Raw genomic sequence first — 23798 nt, 5'->3', positions numbered from 1 at the left:
GTCACCCTCAAAACCATGGCCCTCCCCTCAACCAGTCACTCAAACCCGCAATGGTGGAGGTGCAGATTCTGGACTAATGACTCTCTGATGATAGTCGCCGTCCCAATGGCTGGAAGGCCCAGCATGAGTTTTCAATATTCTTGGTAAAGGTCATAGAGCATCCTGAAGGAGACTTGAACATACAGGGGCTGCATTTCATAATTGATGGAAAAACTACATCACCAGAGTGCACTGTCATAAGAGGCTCAACATAAAGATATCGCTGCATGATCTGAAAGCAGAAAGCCACCATCTGGGTACAGAGGTATGCCAATGATTGACTGTCCTCCTCAATAGGGAGACTCAGAATTTCTGCCTCAAACTGAAAAATCTCCTTGACCCAGAAGAGTTGAACCAGCACTCTGGATTTTTGTGACAATACTAGGAGGAGGGGTCAAAGAGAAGAGCCACTTCCATAGTGTGGAGGTGTGCAGTTGGCTTCTGAGCAACACTTGGCCCCTGTAAGGTAGCACTCAATATATTTCTGTCCAGTGGCCCAGGCAAGCTAAGACTTTGGCTCTAGTAACTCCCAAATCACCAGTTAGGATTTCTCAGCTGGGCTGAGGTAGATCCATAGATTGAGGAGATGAGTGGTACTCCAGCTGAGACTCCTGTAACTCCTCCAGCAAGGAATCTACCCATCATGGACTGACCAGGAGATGGAACAGCTGGCCCAGCTGATCCTGAAGAAGAGCTGTTCTGGTTTACCCTTAAAGGGACCTGCATTTCTAACAGTCACATTGCAAAGCTTATGCACGCCATTAAAAATCTGTTAAACCATGTTTTGAATCTCTACAACAGGTACCGTTGCCAACAAGCAATTACAAGAAGTTCAATTTCACATTTTTGGAGAAATACATTTTTGAAGCACTACATTTTTGGAGAAATACATGTAGTGCTTCAAAACCAACATTTGTACTTGTTATTCACAGTCCGCTTTGAAGATTACCAGAAATCACTGCAACAAATCCCATAACTACCACTTTTGTCATTGACATTAAAAACATGTTGTTTACAAAATGGAGTTTGCCAGAAACAATCGCTACTGACAATGGATCAGAATTTTTTTCCCCAATTAGTTTCCAGCAAACTAAGGAATTAATCAACATTGTTCAAAGGAGGTTTTACATTATTCAACAGGGTGATAAAGTACAATCTGACAGCTGGTCTGATCGAATAAACATTTGAACAACACATTCAAAACCAATTTCACACCAATCATTTCAACCCACATTCTGACTTGGAAATCTGCAGTAGAAAATACGAGGGATTGAAACTTTTGCATGTAGTGTACACCAACTGCAGAAGAAATTGCAAAGTAACAAGCTAAAGTGCAGATACCCTTCAATAAATAAACAAATGCAAGGGAACCATGATTTGAATTTGGAAATCATGTTTCATTCAAATAGCCAAACCACAAGCACATTCTGACAACATCTCTAGTTGGACTAAAGAAGATCAGACACTTATCTGGAATCAAACCCCAGCCCCTAACTATTGTATAAATGCTGCCACTTCCAAATTTAGTGTCAGATCTGAGAAAGAACCGTCCACATTCGAAATGTTGACTTGTTTTCTCTCCATGGTGCAGCCTGACCCATTGTGATCTCTAGCATTTTTTGTTTTCAGTACAGAATCTGCAGTAATTTGCTTCTACCTGGTATCAATGTTTATCTGTTGATGACAACACTAAATGAAATGCAGCTTGCTTGCGAGCAAGACCACAATATTTTGAGGACAATGATTATGAGGGTAACTTTCCTTTTCTGATGACTGAGGGTGATATTTGTAATTCTCATCAAACTGACCATGCAAAAACACACCTTCAAAGGTATAGACCTCAATGTAGTCATTGAAGATCTCTTAATCACAAAGATTATTCTGGTACTTAAAGAAAATGGACAAGTAGAACTTTACAGGATCCCATAATGTACCTACATTTGTTGGTTAGGATGGTTTAAAATGATATTGTTCTTGTTTTACTAAAGGGAAAAGATACAGTGCTCAAATGTGTTTGAATATAACAAATTGCTAATGATACTCTCTGCACTTTAATGTTTAATTTTGGGAGTGGATTCAAAAAAATAGTAAACAAACTTTGAAAGAGCTGGAGAGCTGGAGACCAGAGCCAAAATGTAAAGTAACTATTTTAAAACACTGCCAATGTTCTATACACATAAAAACTAATGACATCTCAGTGTAGGTCTGAGATATAAAACGTACACCATACAACAGGATGAGATGCAGATTCCAGCTCTGCCCTACTTGAATCACTAAGTGTCTGGGAAGAAGAAAAGGTCCAAAATAGGGTTTGATCCATGAGTGAGACAATTGGAAGATAACACATGTTTTTTCTCTCTTTATCCACTTACTAGAACCATTGTGCTGTGCCATGCTTAGGAAAGGTTTGCTGGCGAGGCCAGGCCATGTTGAGTCGCTGATAGCAATACTTCTCCCTATCTAGAGCTTTATCAACTTAGTTCATCATTTTATGGTCACCCTGTCAAACAACAATGCAGCTATATTTCCTTGAGACTTGTTGGCTGACTTTTACTGAAGATGATTTAAAATTGGTGAAGTTTGGTGGCTCTGTTGACATGTTGCTCACAAGATTGGTTCACTCAGCATTGTTGTTGCATGCTGCAGGCAAGACTTGCAAGCTGCTGAATAATTCACAGTGCTGAGTAAGCTGAAGATATTAGAGTTGCAAATGTGAGAGAATTTCACCATGTGCAGTTGTCAGAAAAAATGTGGTAAAATGGACTAGTTTCTTCACAACAACTGTTAGGTTCCATGAGGAGATGATGTGGTTGCTAAATAAAGCATACTTAAATGTTTGAAGCAGTGATGAAACACTGATCAGTTGTTGAAAAAGCTTCTAATGCTGTCTGAAAATTGGAATTTGATTACCATAGTTTTATTGCCATTGCCAGTTTTTGGTCTCATGTCGGAATGAACACCATACCTGGTACAAGCAAGTGGCACAACACAAGTCAAAACCTCATGGAGAAAGACTTGATTGTTCAAATACTTGTCGGACTTGAACCTTGACAATAACTATGAGATAAGGAAAGAAGGAGCTGGGAGAAATTTTTATGAACAGAAATTTGGTGTCCTGCCTGAGGAACATGACTTTATTATGTCTTTTTGTTTCTCAGGCAATAAGAACTAAAGTTGAGACTGAACAGCTGATAATAAATGTGTTGGAGAAATCTGATGTTGGAATAAGATTGATCCTTTCGAATTAGAGGGGTTAGGCAGAAGACATGTGCAGGAGAGTTGAATTTAGGAAAAGAACAGAAATGGAAGGACTTAATTCAAATTTTGATTGCAAGGTGGTTTCTAGTTAAGCTTGTGGATCCAGGGGATAAATACCAGTTCGCTTTTTTTTGCCTTTATTCCTACATGGAACATTGGCTTTGTTGGCAAGGTCAGCATTTGTTGCCCAATTCTGATTCCCTTTGAACTGAATATCTTGCTCACAAAAGTTCAGAACATATTTAAGAGTCAACTACATTGTTGTGGGTCTAGAGTCAAATGTAGATCAGATAGGGATGGAAGATATAGAACATAGAAACATAGAACATAGAAAAAATACAGCGCAGTACAGGCCCTTCGGCCCTCGATGTTGCACTGACCAAAGTCTACCTAACCTACACTAGTCCAATAACCTCCATATGCTTATCCAATGCCCGCTTAAATGACCATAAAGAGGGAGAGTTCACCACTGCTACTGGCAGGGCATTCCATGAACTCACAACCCGCTGAGTAAAGAATCTACCCCTAACATCCGTCCTATACCTACCACCCCTTAATTTAAAGCTGTGTCCCCTAGTAACAGCTGACTCCATTAACAGAAAAAGGTTCTCAGTGTCTACCCTATCTAAGCCCCTAATCATCTTGTACACCTCTATCAAATCTCCCCTAAACCTCCTTTTCTCCAATGAGAACAGCCCCAAGTGCCTCAGCCTTTCCTCATACGATCTTCCTACCATGCCAGGCAACATCCTAGTAAACCTCCTCTGCACTCGTTCCAATGCCTCCACATCCTTCCTATAGTATGGCGACCAAAACTGCACACAATACTCCAGATGAGGCCGCACCAGAGTCTTATGCAACTGCAACATGACCTCAGGACTCCAGAACTCAATTCCTCTACCAATAAAGCCCAGTACACCATATGCCTTCTTCACAGCACTATTTATCCGGGTGGCAACTTTCAGAGATCTGTGTACATGGACACCAAGATCCCTCTGCTCATCTATACTACCAAGTAGCCTACCATTAGCCCAGTAATCCATCTTCTTGTTACTCCTACAAAAGTGAATGACTTCACACTTAGCTACATTGAACTCCATTTGCCACCTTTCTGCCCAGCTCTGCAACTTATCTATATCTCGCTGTAACCTGCCACATCCTTTTTTGCTGTCCACAACTCCACCGACTTTCGAGACATCCGCAAACTTGCTCACCCAGCTTTCAAGCCCCTCCTCTAAATCATTTATAAAGATGACAAACAGCAATGGTCCCAAAACAGATCCTTGTGGAACACCGCTAGTAACTGCACTCCAAGATGAACCTATTCCATCAACTACTACCCTCTGTCTCCTTCCAGCCAGCCAATTCCTAATCCAAACCTCTAATGCACCCTCAATGCCATACCTCCGTAGTTTTTGCATTAGCCTACCATAGGGTACCTTATCGAACGCCTTGCCAAAATCCATATACACCACATCTACTGCTTTACCCTCATCCACCTCCTTAGTCACCTTCTCAAAGAACTCAATAAGGTTTGTGAGGCACGACCTGCCCTTCACAAAACCATGCTGACTATCCTTGATCACATTATTCTTATCCAGATGTTCATAAATCCTATCCCTTACAATTCTCTCTAAGACTTTGCCCACAACAGAAGTGAGACTCACTGGCCTATAGTTACTAGGGCTGTCCCTACTCCCCTTCTTGAACAAGGGGACCACATTCGCTATCCTCCAGTCTTCTGGCACTATTCCCGTAGACAATGACGACATAAAAATCAAGGCCAATGGCTCTGCTATCTCCTCCCTAGCTTCCCAGAGGATCCTAGGATAAATGCCATCAGGCCCAGGGGACTTATCTATTTTCATCCTTTCCAGTATTCCCCAGACCTCTTCCCTACATACCTCAAGGCCATCAATTCTAATCACTTGTGACTCAATATTCACATCAGCAATAGTGTTCTGTTCCTGAGTGAATACTGACAAAAAGTATTGATTTAGTGTCTCTCCAATCTCCTCCGCCTCCACGCACAACTTCCCACTACTATCCTTGACTGGACCGATACCTACCCTAGTCATCCTTTTATTCCTGACATACCTATAGAAAGCCTTTGGGTTTTCCCTAATCCTACCAACTAAAGACTTTTCATGTCCCCTTCTCGCTGCTCTTAGCTCTCTCTTTAGATCCTTCCTGGCTACCTTATAACTCTCAATCGCCCCAACTGAACCTTCACGCCTCATCTTTACATAGGCCGCCCTCTTCCCTTTCACAAGGGATTCCAATCCCTTATTAAACCACGGCTCCCTCACAAGACCCTTTACTCCCTGCCTGACTGGTACATACTTATCAAAGACACCCAATAGCTGTTCCTTGAACAATCTCCACATGTCATTTGTGTTCTTCCCTTGAAGCCTATTTTTCCAATCCACGCATCCTAAGTCATGCCTCACCGCATCATAATTTCCCTGCCCCCAGCTATAACTCTTGCCCTGCAGTGCACACTTATCCCTCTCCATCACTAAAGCAAAAGTCACCGAGTTGTGGTCACTGTCCCCGAAGTGCTCACCTACGTCCAAGTCTAACACCTGGCCTGGTTCATTACCTAGAACCAGATCCAGTATAACCTCACCTCTTGTTGGCCTGTCTACATATTGTGTCAGGAAACCCTCCTGCACACATTGGACAAACACCGACCCATCTAACGAACTCGAGCTATAGCTTTCCCAGTCAATATCTGGGAAGTTAAAGCCCCCCATAACAACCACCCTGCTACTTTCACTCTTCTCCTGAATCATCCTCGCAATACTTTCCTCTACTTCTCTTGGACTATTGGGAGGCCTGTAGAAAACTCCTAACAGGGTGAGCTCACCTTTCCTATTTCTAACCTCAGCCCAAACTACCTCACATGGCAAGTCTTCCTCCATCGTCCTTTCCACCGCTGTAATACTATCCTTGACAAGCAATGCCACACCACCCCCTCTTTTACCCCCATCTCTGACCCTGCTAAAACATTTAAACCCTGGAACCTGCAACAGCCATTCCTGCCCCTGTTCTACCCACGTCTCTGTAATGGCCGCAACATCGAAGTCCCAGGTACCAACCCACACTGCAAGTTCACCTACCTTATTTCTTATACTTCTGGCATTGAAGTATACACAAGTCAAGCCACCTTTCTGTTTACAGGCTCCCTCCTTCGAGATCGATGCCTTGTTCCTAACCTCCCTACACTCAAGGTCCTGTACCATAAAGCTACAATCCAGGTTCCCATGCCCCTGCAGAGTTAGTTTAAACCCTCCCAACGAGCACTAGCAAACCTCCCCCCAAGGATACTGGTGCCCCTCAGGTTCAGGTGTAGACCATCCTGTTTATAGAGGTCCCACCTTCCCCAGAAAGAACGCCAGTTGTCCAGAAACTGGAATCCCTCCCTCCTGCACCATCCCTGTTGCCACGCATTTAACTGTTCTCTCTCCCTATTCCTCGACTCTCTATCACGTGGCACGGGTAACAAACCGGAGACAACAACTCTGTTCGTTCTAGCTCTGAGCTTCCAACCTAGCTCCCTGAAAGCCTGCCTGACATCCTCACCCCTCTTCCTAACTATGTCGTTGGTGCCAACGTGGACCACGATCTGGGGCTGCTCCCCCTCCCCCTTAAGGACCCGGAAAACATGATCAGAGACATCACGTACCCTTGCACCTGGGAGGCAACATACCAATCGTGAGTCTCTGTCGCCCCCACAAAACCGCCTATCTGTGCCCCTCACTATTGAGTCCCCAAGAACTATTGCTCTACCTTTCTCCACCCTTCCCTTCTGAGCAACGGGGCCAGGCTCCGTGCCAGAGGCCTGAACCTCGTTGCTTAACCCTGGTAAGTCACCCCCCCACAAGTATCCAAAACGGTATACTTGTTCTTGAGGGGAATGACCGCAGGGGGTCCCTGCACTGGCTGCTTCCTCCCACTCCCCCCTCACTGTCACCCATCTCTCTATAACTTTCGGAGTAACTACTTCCCTAAAGCTCTGATCTATAACCACCTCTGCCTCCCGAATGATCCGGAGTTCATCCAACTCCAGCTCCAGTTCCCTAACACGGTCTTGGAGGAGCTGGAGATGGGTGCACTTCTTGCAAGTGTAATCAGCAGGGACGCTAATGGCTTCCCTCACCTCATACATGTTGCAAGAGGAACATTGCACTGCCTTCGCTGCCATCCCTCTAAAAGGTAAACTTTAAAAACTAGATCTAAAGAAACAAACAAGCAAAATGCAGCACTTACCTGCTTACCACAACGGGTCTTATTATTAGGTTAGAGGAGGAGGGCGGGCGGGAGGCTTCTACCCCTGTAGTGCCTCGGGTTCCTCACCTGCACACTTATATAAGAAAAAAAACCCTTCCCAGGTAACCTAGCGCGACACCAGCTTCCGGGTCCTCTAGGCGCTTAAAAAAAACTTTAAATTTTAACTGTTAAAAAACACTAACTGGACTATATCCGCGACTTCAAAAAACACCACCAGACAGCCGTTACCTGCTCCGCCGAGAGAGTGAGGCCGAAGGCTTGGAGATGCGCGCTTATATAAGAAAAAAAAACCCTTCCCAGGTAACCTAGCGCGACACCAGCTTCCGGATCCGCTAGGCACTTAAAAAAACTTTAAATTTTAACTGTTAAAAAACACTAACTGGACTATATCCGCGACTTCAAAAAACAATCCTTTCCTCAAGTGCCAAAATGGTTTTTATAACTATTGATGAGAGTCATCATTACTGATTCTCGCTTTCAATTTCAAATTTATTATTTGAATTCAAATTCCACCAACTGGATCTCAGGATTATTGGGATAGTATCATTCCCACCATGCTGTCACCTCAGCCATGAGTACTGCTGAAAGCACATTTAACTGTTCCATTCTAGATGGCCTTAACACCTTATAGTTATCAGGTTAGCCAAGGCCCAAGAAACCAATCCAGTATGAAATGGAAATAACTGGTGAGGTTTGCAGCCTCTTTACAGTTTTGAAGTTAGAAATTTACTTCCAAGGAGCAGGTTGGTCTTGCACACCAAACTGCATCAACTGAAATAAAAATAAGAAGTGCTACAAAACCCCATCTGGAATGATCGGTGGAGAAATAGAGTTTACATTGCGTCTCCAGAATTACTCTTCTTTGGAATTTTACTGAAATGGGATGTAGCCAGTGGTTGGTATTTAGGGTTGGATTTCAGATTTTGTTTATTTTACATCCCCATGCAGTCTCTGCCTATTTATCCCAATGAGTTGAGCATCATTGGATCTGTAGTAGGAACTACTGGTAACTAGTAACAGGAAATCTAAGAACATAGGTTTGTAATTGATCTGATGTAGTAAATAGAAATAATGCATTTATTAGTGAGGAATGGCAATAATATTCTTGAGGGATCAGGCCCTGGAGTTTCACTGCATATGTTTGTAATGACTTTGTTGAAGAAACAGAGTTGTTTACAGAGGATACTAAGTTAAGACACAAAAAGTGGTAAAGATTATGGGTAGGAAATTATGATTAAGTTAGTTATTGACCTTGAATCTAAGCATGGTAACCTCGCACGGTTGCCTGAGGAAGAGAGGCTTGCAGCGATTTAGATGCCCATTTACAGAAATCGCTAAGAACTTGAAAAGTGAAAAAAAAAAATCAGAAGTGGAATATTGGCTTCACCCTCATTACACTCATTAAAGGCCTTATCATTCTCCATAAAGGTCCTACTTTGACTTGACTTTCGAAAATGCAAGACCTCACACTTATCTACATAAAACTCCATTTGCCATTTTTTGACCACTTCCTCAGCTGACCAAGGCTCTGCTGCAATTTCTGATAACCTTCCTCACTGTCCACAATACCATCTATTTGAGTGTCATGTGCAAACTTACTAACCATGTCTGGTACATTCTCATCCAAATCATTGATATAGGTAACAAACAGCAATGGGCCTAGCACTGACCCCTGATGCACTCCACTAGTCACAGGCCTCTAGTCTGACAAGCATCCTTCTACTTTGCTTCCCACCATCAAGCCAATTGTGTATTCAGTTTGCCAGAACCCTTTGGATTCCATGCGATCAAACCTTACAGAGCAGTCTACCTTGTGAATCCTTATCAAAGACCTTCCTGAAATCCATATAGACTACATCTATCACCATGCCCTCATCAACCTTCCTGGTCACTTTATCAAAGAACTCTAACGAATTTGTGAGGCATGGTCTCCCACACCCAAATCCATGCCGACTATTCCCAATCAAACCATGTCTTTCCAAATGCATGTAAATTTTATCTCTCAGAATCTTCTCAAGTAACTTAACTACCACAGATATTAGACCTACTGGTCTGTAATTCCCATATTTTTCTTTGCAGCCTTTGTCGAATAAGGGCACAACATTTGCTAACCTTCAGTCTTCCAGGAGCTCACCTGTGAGCATCAATGATGCAAAAATAACAGCCAGGGCCCCACAGTTTCTTCTCTTACCTCTTGCAGTGTTCTTGGATACCTATGGTCAGGACAAAGAGATTTATCCAACTTCATGCATTCTAATATGTCCAATACCTCCTCTTTTCTGATATGGACTGTCTATAAGATATCACTACTAACTTGCCCAAGTTCCCAAGTCTTCATGTCTTTCTCCACAGAGGAGAAATATTTATTGAGGACCACACCCATTTTCTGTGGTTCTACACAAACATGTCCATTTTGGTCCTTGAGGAGTCCCATTCTCTCTCCAGTTATTCTTTGTTCCTTTCATTTACTTAAAGGACATTTTGTGGATTCAATCTTCTCCCCATTTCACCATCCTGATTTCCTTCCTCAGTAATCTCTTGTATTCCCTATATATCTCTAAGGGTTCCCTTGATCCCAGCTGCCTGTATCTGAGCCATGCCTTCTTTTTTCTGGTCAAAGCCTCAATATCCCTAGCCATCCAGGTTTCTCTATTCCTTGCTTTTCACCCTCACAGGAACATGTAGACTTGAACTCCAGTTATCTCACTTTTACAGGCCTCCCACTTGCCAGAGGTCCCTTTGCCTGCAAACAAACAACCCCAATCACCCCCTGCAAGCCACTGTCTAATTCCATCAAAATTCGTCTTGCCACAATTAAGAACTTGAACCTATGGACCAGTTTTGTCACCCACCGTACTATTTTAACTTAACAGAACTATGGCCACTGGTCTCAAGTGCTCTCCCACTATCACCTCAATCACCTGTCCTGCCCTATTTCACAAGAATAGTTTGTGTTTTGCCCATTCCTGAGTAGGACCCTTTATGTACTACTTAGAAAAGTTTCCTGAATGCACTAATTGCCAATCTGCCTCTCCCTTAGCCATCTGACTGTAATTGCTATAATGTCCCAGTTTCATGTACCTATCCATGCCCTGAACTCATCGGCCTTACCTGTCAGCCCTCTTGCATTGAAATAAATGCAATTCAATCAACAGTCATTCATAGAACATAGAACATAGAACAATACAGCACAGAACAGGCCCTTCGGCCCACGATGTTGTGCCGAACATCTATCCTAGATTAAGCACCCATCCATGTACCTATCCAATTGCCGCTTAAAGGTCGTCAATGATTCTGACTCTACCACTGCCATGGGCAGCGCATTCCATGCCCCCACCACTCTCTGGGTAAAGAACCCACCCCTGATATCTCCCCTACACCTTCCACCCTTCACCTTAAATTTATGTCCCCTTGTAATACTCTGTTGTACCAGGGGAAAAAGTTTCTGACTGTCTACTCTATCTATTCCTCTGATCATCTTATAAACCCCTATCAAGTCACCCCTCATCCTTCGCCGTTCCAACGAGAAAAGGCCGAGAACTCTCAACCTGTCCTCGTACGACCTATTCTCCATTCCAGGCAACATCCTGGTAAATCTTCTCTGCACCCTCTCCAAAGCTTCCACATCTTTCCTAAAGTGAGGCGACCAGAACTGCACACGGTACTCCAAATGTGGCCTAACCAAAGTCCTGTACAGCTGCAACATCACTTCACGACTCTTGAATTCAATCCCTCTGCTAATGAATGCTAATACACCATAGGCCTTCTTACAAGCTCTATCCACCTGAGTGGCAACTTTCAAAGATCTATGTACATAGACCCCAAGATCCCTCTGTTCCTCCACCTGACTAAGAACTCTACCGTTAACCCTGTATTCCGCATTCTTATTTGTTCTTCCAAAATGGACAACCTCACACTTGGCAGGGTTGAACTCCATCTGCCACTCCTCAGCCCAGCTCTGCATCATATCTAAGTCCCTTTGCAGCCGACAACAGCCCTCCTCACTGTTCACAACTCCACCAATCTTTGTATCATCTGCAAATTTACTGACCCACCCTTAGACTCCCTCATCCAAGTCATTAATAAAAATTACAAACAGCAGAGGACCTAGAACTGATCCCTGTGGAACTCCACTTGTAACTGGGCTCCAGGCTGAATATTTACCATCTACCACCACTCTCTGACTTCGACCGGTTAGCCAGTTTTCAATCCAATTGGCCGAGTTTCCCTCTATCCCATGCCTCCTGACTTTCCGCATAAGCCTACCATGGGAAACCTTATCAAATGCCTTACTAAAATCCATGTACACTACATCCACTGCTCTACCCTCATCCACATGCTTGGTCACCTCCTCAAAGAATTCAATAAGACTTGTAAGGCAAGACCTACCCTTCACAAATCCGTGCTGGCTGTCCCTAATCAAGCAGTGTCTTTCCAGATACTCATAAATCCTATCCCTCAGTACCCTTTCCATTACTTTGCCTACCACAGAAGTAAGACTAACTGGCCTGTAATTCCCAGGGTTATCCCTATTCCCTTTTTTGAACAGGGGCACAACATTCGCTACTCTCCAGTCCCCTGGTACCACCCCCGTTGACAGTGAAGACGAAAAGATCATTGCCAACGGTACTGCAATTTCCTCTCTTGCTTCCCACATAATCCTAGGATATATCCCGTCAGGCCCGGGGGACTTGTCTATCCTCAAGTTGTTCAAAATGTCCAACACATCTTCCTTCCTAACAAGTATCTCTTCTAGCTTACCAGTCTGTTTCACACTCTCCTCTTCAACAATACGGTCCCTCTCGTTCATAAATACTGAAGAAAAGTACTTATTCAAGACCTCTCCTATCTCTTCCGACTCAATACATAATCTCCCACTACTGTCCTTGATCGGACCTACTCTCGTTCTCGTCATTCTCATGTTTCTCACATATGCATAAAATGCCTTGGGGTTATCCTTGATCCTATCCGCCAAGGATTTTTCATGCCCTCTCTTAGCTCTCCTAATCCCTTTCTTCAGGTCCCTTCTGACTATCCTGTATCCCTCCACTGCTCTGTCTGAACCCTGTTTCCTCAACGTTATGTAAGCCTCCTTCTTCCTCTTTACTAGACATTCAACTTCCCTCATCAACCAAGGCTCCCTCACACGACCATTTCTTTCCTGCCTGATAGGTACATACATATCAAGAATGCGTCGTATCTGCTCCTTGAAAAAGTTCCACATTTCCACCACATCCTTCCCTGACAGCCTATGCTTCCAACTTATGCTCCTCAAATCCTGTCTTACAGCATCGTAATTTCCCTTTCCCCAATTGTAAAATCTACCCTGTTGTGCGCACCTATCTCTCTCTCCATAACCAAGGTGAAAGTCACAGAATTGTGGTCACCATCACCAAAATGTTCACCCACTAACAAGCCCATCACTTGTCCCAGCTCATTACTGAGTACCAAATCCAATACGGCCTCCCCTCTGGTTGGACAATCTACATACTGAGTTAGAAAAGCTTCCTGGACACACTGCACAAACACCGCCCCATCCAATCTACTTGATCTAAAGAGCTTCCAATCAATATTTGGGAAGTTGAAGTCGCCCATGACTACGACCCTGTGGCTTCTGCACCTTTCCAAAATCTGTTTCCCAATCTGTTCCTCCACATCTCTGCTGCAATTGGGGGGCCTATAGTAAACACCCAACAAGGTGACTGCACCTTTCCTAATTCTGACTTCAGCCCATACTACCTCCAAAGGCAGATCCCCCTCAAACTTCCTTTCTGCAGCCGTTATACCATTTCTAATTAGCAATGCCACCCCCCCTCCTTTTTTACCACCCTCCCTAATCTTACTGAAACATCTGTAACCAGGAACCTCCAACAACCATTCCTGTCCCTCATCTATCCACGTTTCCGTGATGGCCACAACATCATAGTCCCAGGTACCGATCCAAGCCTTAAGTTCACCCACCTTATTTCTGATACTTCTTGCGTTGAAGTATACGCACTTGAGCCCATCTCTGTGTCTGCAAGTATTCCCTGTCAGTGCTACCTTCTCCACAGCCTCCCTACATTCTTGGACATCCTGAAACACAGCTAGCTTACTTGCTGGACTACAAGTCCGGATCCCATCCCCCTGCCAAATTAGTTTAAACCCCCCCGAAGAGTGCTAGCAAACCTACCCCCCAGGATATTGGTGCCCTTCTGGTTCAGGTGCAACCCGTCCTGTTTGTACAGGTCCCACCTTCCCCAGAATGCAGTCCAATTGTCCAAATACCTGAAGCCCTCCCTCCTACACCATCCTTGCAGCCACGTCCATTCCTTGCTGTCTGTCATGTTTGAGCCTTACCTTTCTATTCAACTTACTAGTTCTGATTATTGTGTCTCCTTTGAGCCTCGCACTTGCCTCTCTGCTGTTGAGAATCCCACAACCCCTGCCAATCTAGTTTAAACCTTCTCTTGCAGCACTAGCAAACCTGGCTGCCAAGGTATTGGTTCCCCTTCATTTCAGGTGCAAACTGTCCTTCTTCAACAGGTATCTCTGCCCCAGAAAAGATCCCAATGATCTAAAAATCTGATCCCCTTATCCTCTAGGATTGTTTCTACTGTTATCTTTTCTGGTGCCTTGGTTTATGTCAGGCGGTCCATCCGGCTTCATTTCTTTGTTGAGACTTCATGGCAATAAATGCAACATAATCTCTACAGTATGGAAACAGGCCCTTCAGTCCAACAAGTCCACGCCGACCCTCAAAAGAATAATCCACCCAGAATGATTCCCCTACACTATCTTTACCCCTGACTAATACTTCTAACACTATGGGAATTTAGCATAGCCAATTCATCTGAAGTGGATTGTGGGAGGAAACCGGAGAAAACCCATGCAGACACGGGGAGAATGTGCAAACTCCATGCAGACTGTCACCTGATGCTGGAATTGAACCTGGGTCCCTGGTGCTGTGAGGTAGCACTGCTCACCACTGAGCCACCGTGCCACCCCTTAACTTTTCCAACATCGTCTATGGTTTCATCGTCATCCCTGAATCCCTGAGTCAAAGAATCCCTACAGTTTGGAAGCAGGCCATTCATCCCATTGAGTCCACACCAACTCTCTGATGAGCATCCCACACAGACCCAACACCTACCCTATCCCTGTAACCCTGCGCCTCCCAAGGCTAATACACCTAACCACACATCCCTGAACAATGGGCAATTTAGCATGGCCAATCCACCTAACCAACAGATCTTTGAACTGTTGGAGGAAACCGGAGCACTGAGAGGAAACCCACACAGACACTGGGAAATGTGAAAACTGCACACAGCCAGTTGCTTAAGGGTAGAATTTATTCCGGGTCCCTGGTGCTGTGAGGCAGCACAGTGAGGCACCATGCCACCATCATCAGAAGATTCTTAATTCCAGACCTTTCTTTATATGAATTCAAGTTCCACCAAATTCTGCCAATGCAGGTTGTTAGCTGGGTACCCCAAACATTAGTTGACTTTCTAGATTAATGGCCCAGCAATAATGCAACTAGGCCAAATAAAAATATATATGTATATAAAGAGAGTGGGGAATGTTCCTGTCTCTCTCTTGGTCTCTCTCTCTCTCTCTCTTTATCCCTACAGCATTGTTCTTTTAATTGTATTTGGAAAGAAAAAGCCAGTTTTGAGAATGATAATAACCCGTGTTGTTTTGTGGTCAGATTTCAAAGCCAAAGACAGATGTGGTTGGAATTTTATAGCATAATTAACCTGAGAATGAGTTTTGCAACTTTAATGTCACAACACATTGTTCTTAGCCCTTTACTTTTGAAGATCAGCAAGGAAGATAGCATAAAATCCTACCATTCGTAGTGAATTCATTTAACCATAATGTTTTAACAGAAACAGAAATTGCTGGAAAAGCTCAGCAGGCTTGACATCATCTGTGGAGAGAAAACAGGATTAATGTTTTGGGTCTAGTGACCCTTTTTCAGAACTAAGAACATTAAAGCACAGGAATAAGTCCTTCAGCCCACAGTGGCTTGATTATGGTAGCAGTTCATGTGACAACAAGAGTTGATTTTTGGGGGTTAGAGTCAGTACATGGGAAAAAGTACTTATCCCTATAATTATTGAATTCGATTTGAGTCCTAAAGGATGCAGGGTTCCTACATAGAAACTGACATGCTGTGCTACCAGCTTGAATTGAGTTTGGCTGGAGGACTGCAGCAATCCTGAGTCACAGATGTTGGCCGGGAACCACAATAATGTGTTGAAGTGACAGATAGAACATAGGTTTTATGCAAAGCAGTCACCCCGTTTGTTTCATTTCCCCAATGTTGGGCAGACCACATTATGAGCATTAATCAAGTGAAGTGCGGTTAAATCACTGCTTCACCTGGAAGGTACGTCTGGGACCTTGGAAGCCAATTGATTGTCAGTAGCTATTGAGCCTCTAAGGCTGATATTTACCCATTTTTGACTGCCCAACTGTTGTTCTCTCACTCTGGGCTCCATCTCCATCTATCATTTACTCCTCTGCCTTCCCCTTCACCACATCTTCAGCAAATAAACTAATTTTTTCCAAGCTATAATCAGTTCTGAAGAAGTGTCACTGGATCCAAAACATTAACTCTGTTTTCTTATGTAATCAAAGAACCCCTACAGTGCAGAAGGAGCCTATTCAGCCCATCGAGTTTGCACCAACCCTCTGAAAAGCATTCTACCCAGATCCACCTATCCCAGGAACCCTGCATTTTCCATGGCTAATTCATTTAGCCGGCAATCCCTGGACCTTATGGGCAGTTTAGCATGGCCAATCCGCCTAACCTGAACATCCTTGGACTGTGGAAGGAAACCTGAACTTCCAGAGTGGATTCCATGCAGACACAGGGAGAATATGCAAATTCATCCAAGGGTGGAATTGAATATGGGTCCTTGGTGCTACGAGGCACCGGTGCTAACCATTGTGCCACCACGTCATCTCATCTTCAGAGATACTACCAGACCTGCTGAATTTCTTGAGCAATTTGTTTGCATTTCTGATTTCCAGCTTCCACAGTTTTTTGTTTTAGTTTTATATGAAGTTTTAACAAATGCACTCAGGGACTTTTAAAAAAGATTGGATATGTCAATTTCTGAATAAAAGGCTCACTAATCTGGCTTGAAATTAATATCTATTAATACCAGCAGATGAATGATTGGAAAATAAATTAAGTAGCTCACGGCATTGATTTTTATGGGTGCTTTGCTTCAAACAACTGCCTTTGGGTTGCAGGGTGATTATGTCCCATTTGTTATGGACAGATGTTAAGTGTACTCCATCTTAATGATGCATGGCCAATGGCCATACTAACACTCATTCTGAATACCAGAAAATAACTAATATTCTACCATTATTGACTAATTAGAAAGGCAGTGTGGGTTGGAATTTATATTCCATTATCAAGACAAATATCTCCTGAGCATTAAACTTGCTCAATAGTTTTTGACAATCATTATTATGGACAATAGGTATATATCATAATTTTAAGCACTATTTATTCATTTTTCAATAGCTGTTTACAATATTCTTTATTTTCCCATTTATAACTTAAAAAAATTAGTCAACTTAAAATCACTAAATGTTGTCATTTAGAAATTTTCAGAAAACATGATTTTCACCACAGGAGAAGTTAATGAGGCACTTCATCTTTGTTGAAAGTAATTGCTTGATATACTGCATACTCACACAACCTCATGAAAGAGCAAATGGTTGTCATGGATGTCCCTGACAGGTGCACCATCAACCTTAGATTACCCTGCAAGGGAGGGTGTCTCATAAATTTGAGCAGCAGGTGAAATTAGCTATCTTCCATTGCCAATTTATGTAAACACAGATGTAATATTTTCCATGAACAGAATGCTGCTATCAAACCACAATGACATTTTGTACAGAAAAGAATAATCTTGTGTGTTGCCAAAAATGTCAGTTGTACATCACAAGGACTGATGGACCACATCAAATACCAAGTTCCTTTGATTGTCTGCATCAGACAATGAGCCAACCAGCTGTGCTTGCAAAACTCAATAAAAGATGGAATTTTGCTATTGGACAACAGTAACTAAATAATTCCATACTACACCAAGAATTTCAGCAGAAACAAATTTAAAATTATCAGTTAGATTTGTAGTGAGGTTTATTTACATATTCTAAGAGATACATCTATTTAAGTATTGGATTCTGTCCGTGGAAGAAAAATGAATTGGTATATTCATTTTACCCTATTCATTGAGAAAGAAACTGCCAAACCCTGCTGCATTCCCAATGTCAACCCCTGACTAATCAGAGTCCACTTAAGATTGATTGGTTGGCTAAGATTGACAGTTTACGGATCGTGTGGCATCTCCACACCAACAATGATCCAACCAATCAGCACCTCATTGTATACTACATGAATTGGTGTTCACTTTAAAAGCTTGGATTCTTGCATATCAGTCCTGATGAGTGCGTGACAAAAAAAAAATTCAATTGCTGAAAAAGTTGCTGATGACCAAGAAGTGCAGTAGACTTAGGGACACAGATGTATAGTTCCTTGAACATGGAGTTGCAGGTATTCGAGGTGGTGAAGAAGGTATTTGACATGCTTGTCTATATTGTGTATAGGAGTTGGGATGTCATGTTGCAGCTATACAGGACATTGATGAGACCACCTTAAGAGTACTGCATACAATTCTGGTTGCTCTCCTATAGGAAGGATACTGTTAAACTTGTGAGTTTGGTGCATCTGCAGGCTTATGAAAGGAGCATAATGGTTTCTTATTAACTTTATTTCTCCATTTTTCTGCTTTTATGCAAAAAAAATTGTGGTGCTGAACTTTTTAAATTATTTCCTAATTTTTCTATTTCTGTAACTAAGATTTTGCACCTAGGTACTTTGTACTTAAAATGGTGCTGTGTGTGGTGACATTGTAGACTTTTCACAGTACTCTTGTACCTCGTATTTGAGTACACTTGACAATAAAACCTAAATCTAAATTAAAGTACAGATGGATCTTGGTGTGCAAGTCCACAGTTCCCTAAAAGTGGCAATGCAGGTGGATTCCTGATGAAGGGCTCTTGCCCGAAATGTCAATTTTCTGGCTCCTCGGATGCTGCCTGACTTGCTATGCTTTTCCAGCACCACTGTAATCTAGACTCATATTTTCAGCATCTGCAGTACTCACTTTTGCCTAATGTGATTAGGTAGGCATATGATATGCTTGCCTTCATCGGCTGGGGCATAGAGTATCAGCGTTGACAACCTATGTTGCAGCTGGATAAAATCCTTGTTTGGCAACAATTGGAGTATTGTGTGTAATTTTAATTGTTACATTACCAGAAAGACATGGAATCTTTGGAGACAGTGTAAAGAAGATTCACTAGGATGTTGCTTGGTCTCAAGGGCATTGGTATGAAGAAAGATTAAAAAGACTAGGATTGTTGTCACTGGAATGACGGTGGCTGAAAGAAGACCTAATAGAGGCCTATAAAATTATGAGAAGCATAGATGGGGTGGATTGTTAGAGGCTTTTCTGAGCATTACAATTACAAAGGGGTGCAGGTTCAAGATGAGAGAGGGAAACTTTAAAGGAGGTGTGGTAGAAACCTGGTACGCACTACCAGAAGAGGTGTTTACAGCAGGCATTTTGGTGACATTTAAGAGGCATCTGGTTGGCTGCATAAATACAGAGTGAATAGAGAGATATGGATGAATAAGGGTAGAGGTTTTTTTAGTTTAGATAGGGCATAATGATTGACACAGGCTTTGAGGGCCAAAGGGCCTGTTTCTGTGATGTTCTTTTTATTTGTGTGCTTTTCAGATTGGAGGCCAGAGATCAGTGTTGAGCCACAAGGATCGATGCTGGGTCTATTTTTTTGCATTGTTTATATAAATCATTTGGAAGTGAACATAGGAGGCATGGTTAGTAAGTTTGACATGAGACTAAACAGTGGAGGAAGACGGCTACCTCAGTGAGCAACGGGGTCTTGATCAGATGGACCAATGGGCTAAAGAGTGGCAGGCAGAATTTAATTTAGATAAACATAAGGTGCTACATTTTGAAAAGACCAGTCAGAGCAGGACTATACACTAAATGGTAAAGATGTGAAGGGTGTGGCTGAACAGAGACCTTGGTATGCAGCTCCATAGTTCATTAAAAGTGTATTCCCAGGTAAACAGTATTTTGGCATTTGGTAGGCTTGCTTTATTGTTCAGTGCATTGAGTATAGGAGTTGGGAGATCATATTGTGGCTGCACAAGATATTGGTTAGGCCATATTTGGAACATTGCATGTAATTCTGGTCTCCCTGCAAAAGGAAAGTGTTCAGAAAAAATTTTCAAGGATGCTGCCAGGTTGGAGGGTTTGAACTACAAGCTGAATAGGCTGCGGCTATTTTCCCTGGTGTGTCAGAGACTGAGAGGTGACCTTTTCGAGGTTTATAAAATCATGAGGGGCATGGATAGTGTTACGACATAGCAGTGAACCCCTCTGCTAAATAAACAAAACAGCCAGAAAAGCTCACCTTGCCTCATAATCTGTTAAAGTATGAGTGACAGGGAACTCCCAAACTGCAATATTTAAAGAAAAATATCAGATTAGATTCCCTACAGTGTAGAAACAGGCCATTTAGCCCAACAAGTCCACACTTCCTCTGACTGGTGCACGTAACACTATGGGCAATTTAGCATGGCCAATTCACTTGACCTGCACATCTTTGGATTGTGGGAAGAAATTGGAGTGCTCGGAGGAAACCCATACAGACATGGGAAGAATATGCAAACTCCACACAGTCACCCAAGATGGGAATCAAACCTAGGTCCCTGGTGCTGTGAGGCAGCAATACTAACCACTGAGCCACCATGCCAGTTAAATTTATTCTTTAACTTCTTCAACTATTCACAAATTTAAGTCTTGTTTCTCTTTTTGGTCTATTATCTACTTCCAACTCTATAATGGTACACTGAACCAATAAAAGCTCCTATTAAAATTACATCAGCTTGATTTTCAAAACCAAACAGTGGCTGTCAATGTCATAGTTTGTCTTCTTTCAGCTGCATGTCTCCCTGGGTCATCTTCAGTCTTTTGCTGCAAAGTTGTTTCGGATGAAAAAGGTATCTTTCACTGAGAGTGTTTTGGATGGCTTTCTCTGGCTAACTCTCAAAATGTCATCTTATTTATACCCCAAACATTGGATTGTCTTATTGGTTCGATGTTGTCAAAACAGTAATATTCAAATTCAATTAGGTTTTAGTATCCTGGGGCATAATTTAAGCAAAATGTTACATATTTTCAATTTTCTAGTATTGTCTGAGTCTGCTAGTCAGTCATATGACAGTTGCCGGCAAACTCTCACTGTCAAAACAACCTTCACTCACTCTTAAAAGTACAATACATGTTACTTCATGTTTAATTTCATAACAATAAGGTAAATAGACAAGGTATTTTCCCCTGTGTGGGGGAGTCCAAAACTAGAGGATATTGGTTTAAGGGGAGAGGGATAAGATTTAAAAGGGACCTAATGGGCAACTTTTCATGTAGAAGATGATGCATGCTTTAAATGAGCTGCCAGAGGATGTAGTGAAGGCTGGGACAATTACAACATTTAAAAGACATCTGGATGAATAGGAAGAGTCTTAAGGGATATGGGTCAAATGCTGGCAAATGACACTAGATTAATTTAGGATATCTGGTTAGAAAGCATGAGTTGGTCTGAAGGGTCTGTTTCCATCCTCTACAGGTCTATGACTCTATACCCAGAAGTTCCTTTGCACACAATTAAATGTTGTTTCTTCCATCACTAAATCACTGGTGCATTTTTCACCCATTATCTGCCAGAACCCAAAACATTTTTTGCTATTTCTATAACTGCTATTTCACACATAACTGAATGACCACCTTTATCTGCTATCCACCATCTCTATATTACATTTTTTTCCAATTAATTAAATTATGAGCAATGCTTAACAAGGTCTATGCACTCCACCAAAGCTGAAGCAGTTTTGGGAGGTTGGGAGCTAAATCAAAGTGAAGTTGGAAGGGGAGATAATGCATTCCACCTCCTGGAGTTCCCACCTTTCTATAAAAACATTGATTGTTTTGATGCACCCTGTGTCCTCCCTCTCCAAGAACTTGGACACAAATGTAGGCACAGGGGAAGAACTCAGCACTTTTATTTTCTTACTTTTCCTCTTATCCTAGGTCCAGAATTGTGTTTACACATAACTGGATGCTTTTTTTTAAGTCACTAAATCATCTGTGCTATTTTTATCATCTTTTAGCCACCACCCTTGCTGTCCAATTGATGAATTTGTGTGAGAATGCAGTTAAAGACTGATAAAAGCAATGCAACCCATTAAAGGTGAGCGAGAGATAGGGAGACAAGGAGGGGTGGGGGGAGGGCAGTGGGGAAGCAGTGGGAAGGAGGCTAAATCCAAAAAAGAAATCTGTTGATTCTTCTGAATCTATACTCTTCTAATGCCTTTGAAGACAATGATCAAATTTGGGTGATGAACGTTCTCAAACCTGATTGCTTGCACAGTCTCAAGTAGATCCCCTCCAACAAGTGTTTTCTCCTGATCAAGGGACATAAAGGCACTTGATAGATAGAATTGATGGATATTGTCGAGGGTTATCTGGATGGAAAAATATAGGGCTGGGTGGGTGGATCACATAATCTAGCATGTAGCCAAGATGAGTGGACAGCAACCTGGAAAAAATCTTGTAATCCACGCTGAGGAAGGAGACTGGATGATGATGAATCTTCTGCCTTCTTTCCAGGTAATATACGGGGTGTCACAGTCGAGGTCCTTGAGGAAACAGATCCACAATCTCACAATTGTGCCTCCGGATCCAAAGCTTTTTAAGTCCCTCAGCATCCCTTCATTTTTTTCATACAGACCCTGCAGGACTGGGTCTGCTTCAGGCTGATTGAGATGTGCCTCCAGGTTGACCTTCTCCTTCTTCACGAATTTGTTGACCCCCTCACTTACTCCTGACAAAAGAGGTCAAATGCAAGAACAAAGTGTACTGTAAATGGCAAGATCCTGGGAAACATTGATATATAGAGGGATCTTGGAGTCCAAGTCCATCACTCCCTGAAAATGGCCACACAAGTGGATATGGTGATAAAGAAGGTGGATGTCTATCACGTCTTCATCAGTCAGGGCACAGAGTATAAAAGTTAAAAAATCATGTTGTAACTGCCACATTTGGAGTACTGCGAGCAGTTATGGTTGCTGCAGAATAGAAAGGATGTGAAGGCTTTGGACAGGGTGCAGGAGACATTTATTAAGGTGTTGCCTGAATTGGCGTATACTAGCAATAAGGAGAGGTTAAACAAACTTGGATTGTTTTCACCACTGCATCAGGGGAGAGTATCAAGCCGATAGCAGTCAAATAAGTTATGAGATGCATGGATAGGGTGGATTGTTGATGTCTTTCCCCAGGATGGAAATGTCAAACATTAGAGGGCATAGGTTTGAGGTGAGAGGGGAAAAGTTTAAAGGAAATGTGTGAGAAAAATCTTTTATGCAGACTAGATGCCTGGAACGTGTGCCAAGTTAGGTGGTAGAAGCAGTTCCAAAAGCAGCATTTAAGAGGCATTTAGACAGGTACATGAGTGGGCAGGGAATAGAATGGTACAGTTCCTTTGCAGGCAGATGGAATTAGTTCAGAACCGCATCATAGTCAGCACAGGTATCATAGAACATAGAACATAGAACATAGAAAAATACAGCGCAATACAGGCCCTTCGGCCCTCAATGTTGCGTCGACCGAATCCTACCTAACCTACACTAGCCCAATAACTTCCAAATGCCTATCCAATGCCCGCTTAAATGACCATAAAAAGGGAGAGTTCACCACTGCTACTGGCAGGGCATTCCATGAACTCACAACCCGCTGTGTAAAGAATCTACCCCTAACATCTGTCCTATACCTTCCACCCCTTAATTTAAAGCTGTGTCCCCTTGTAACAGCTGACTCCATTAGCGGTAAGAGGTTCTCAGTGTCTACCCTATCTAAACCCCTAATCATCTTGTACACCTCTATCAAATCTCCCCTAAACCTTCTTTTCTCCAATGAGAACACCCCCAAGTGCCTCAGTCTTTCCTCATACGATTTTCCTACCATACCAGGCAACATCCTGGTAAACCTCCTCTGCACTCGTTCCAATGCCTCCACATCCTTCCTATAGTATGGCGACCAAAACTGCACACA

This window comes from Hemiscyllium ocellatum, chromosome 4 (genome assembly GCF_020745735.1).
Source record: "Hemiscyllium ocellatum isolate sHemOce1 chromosome 4, sHemOce1.pat.X.cur, whole genome shotgun sequence".
NCBI lineage: Eukaryota > Metazoa > Chordata > Chondrichthyes > Orectolobiformes > Hemiscylliidae > Hemiscyllium > Hemiscyllium ocellatum.
Note: the sequence above shows the minus strand (reverse complement) of the source record.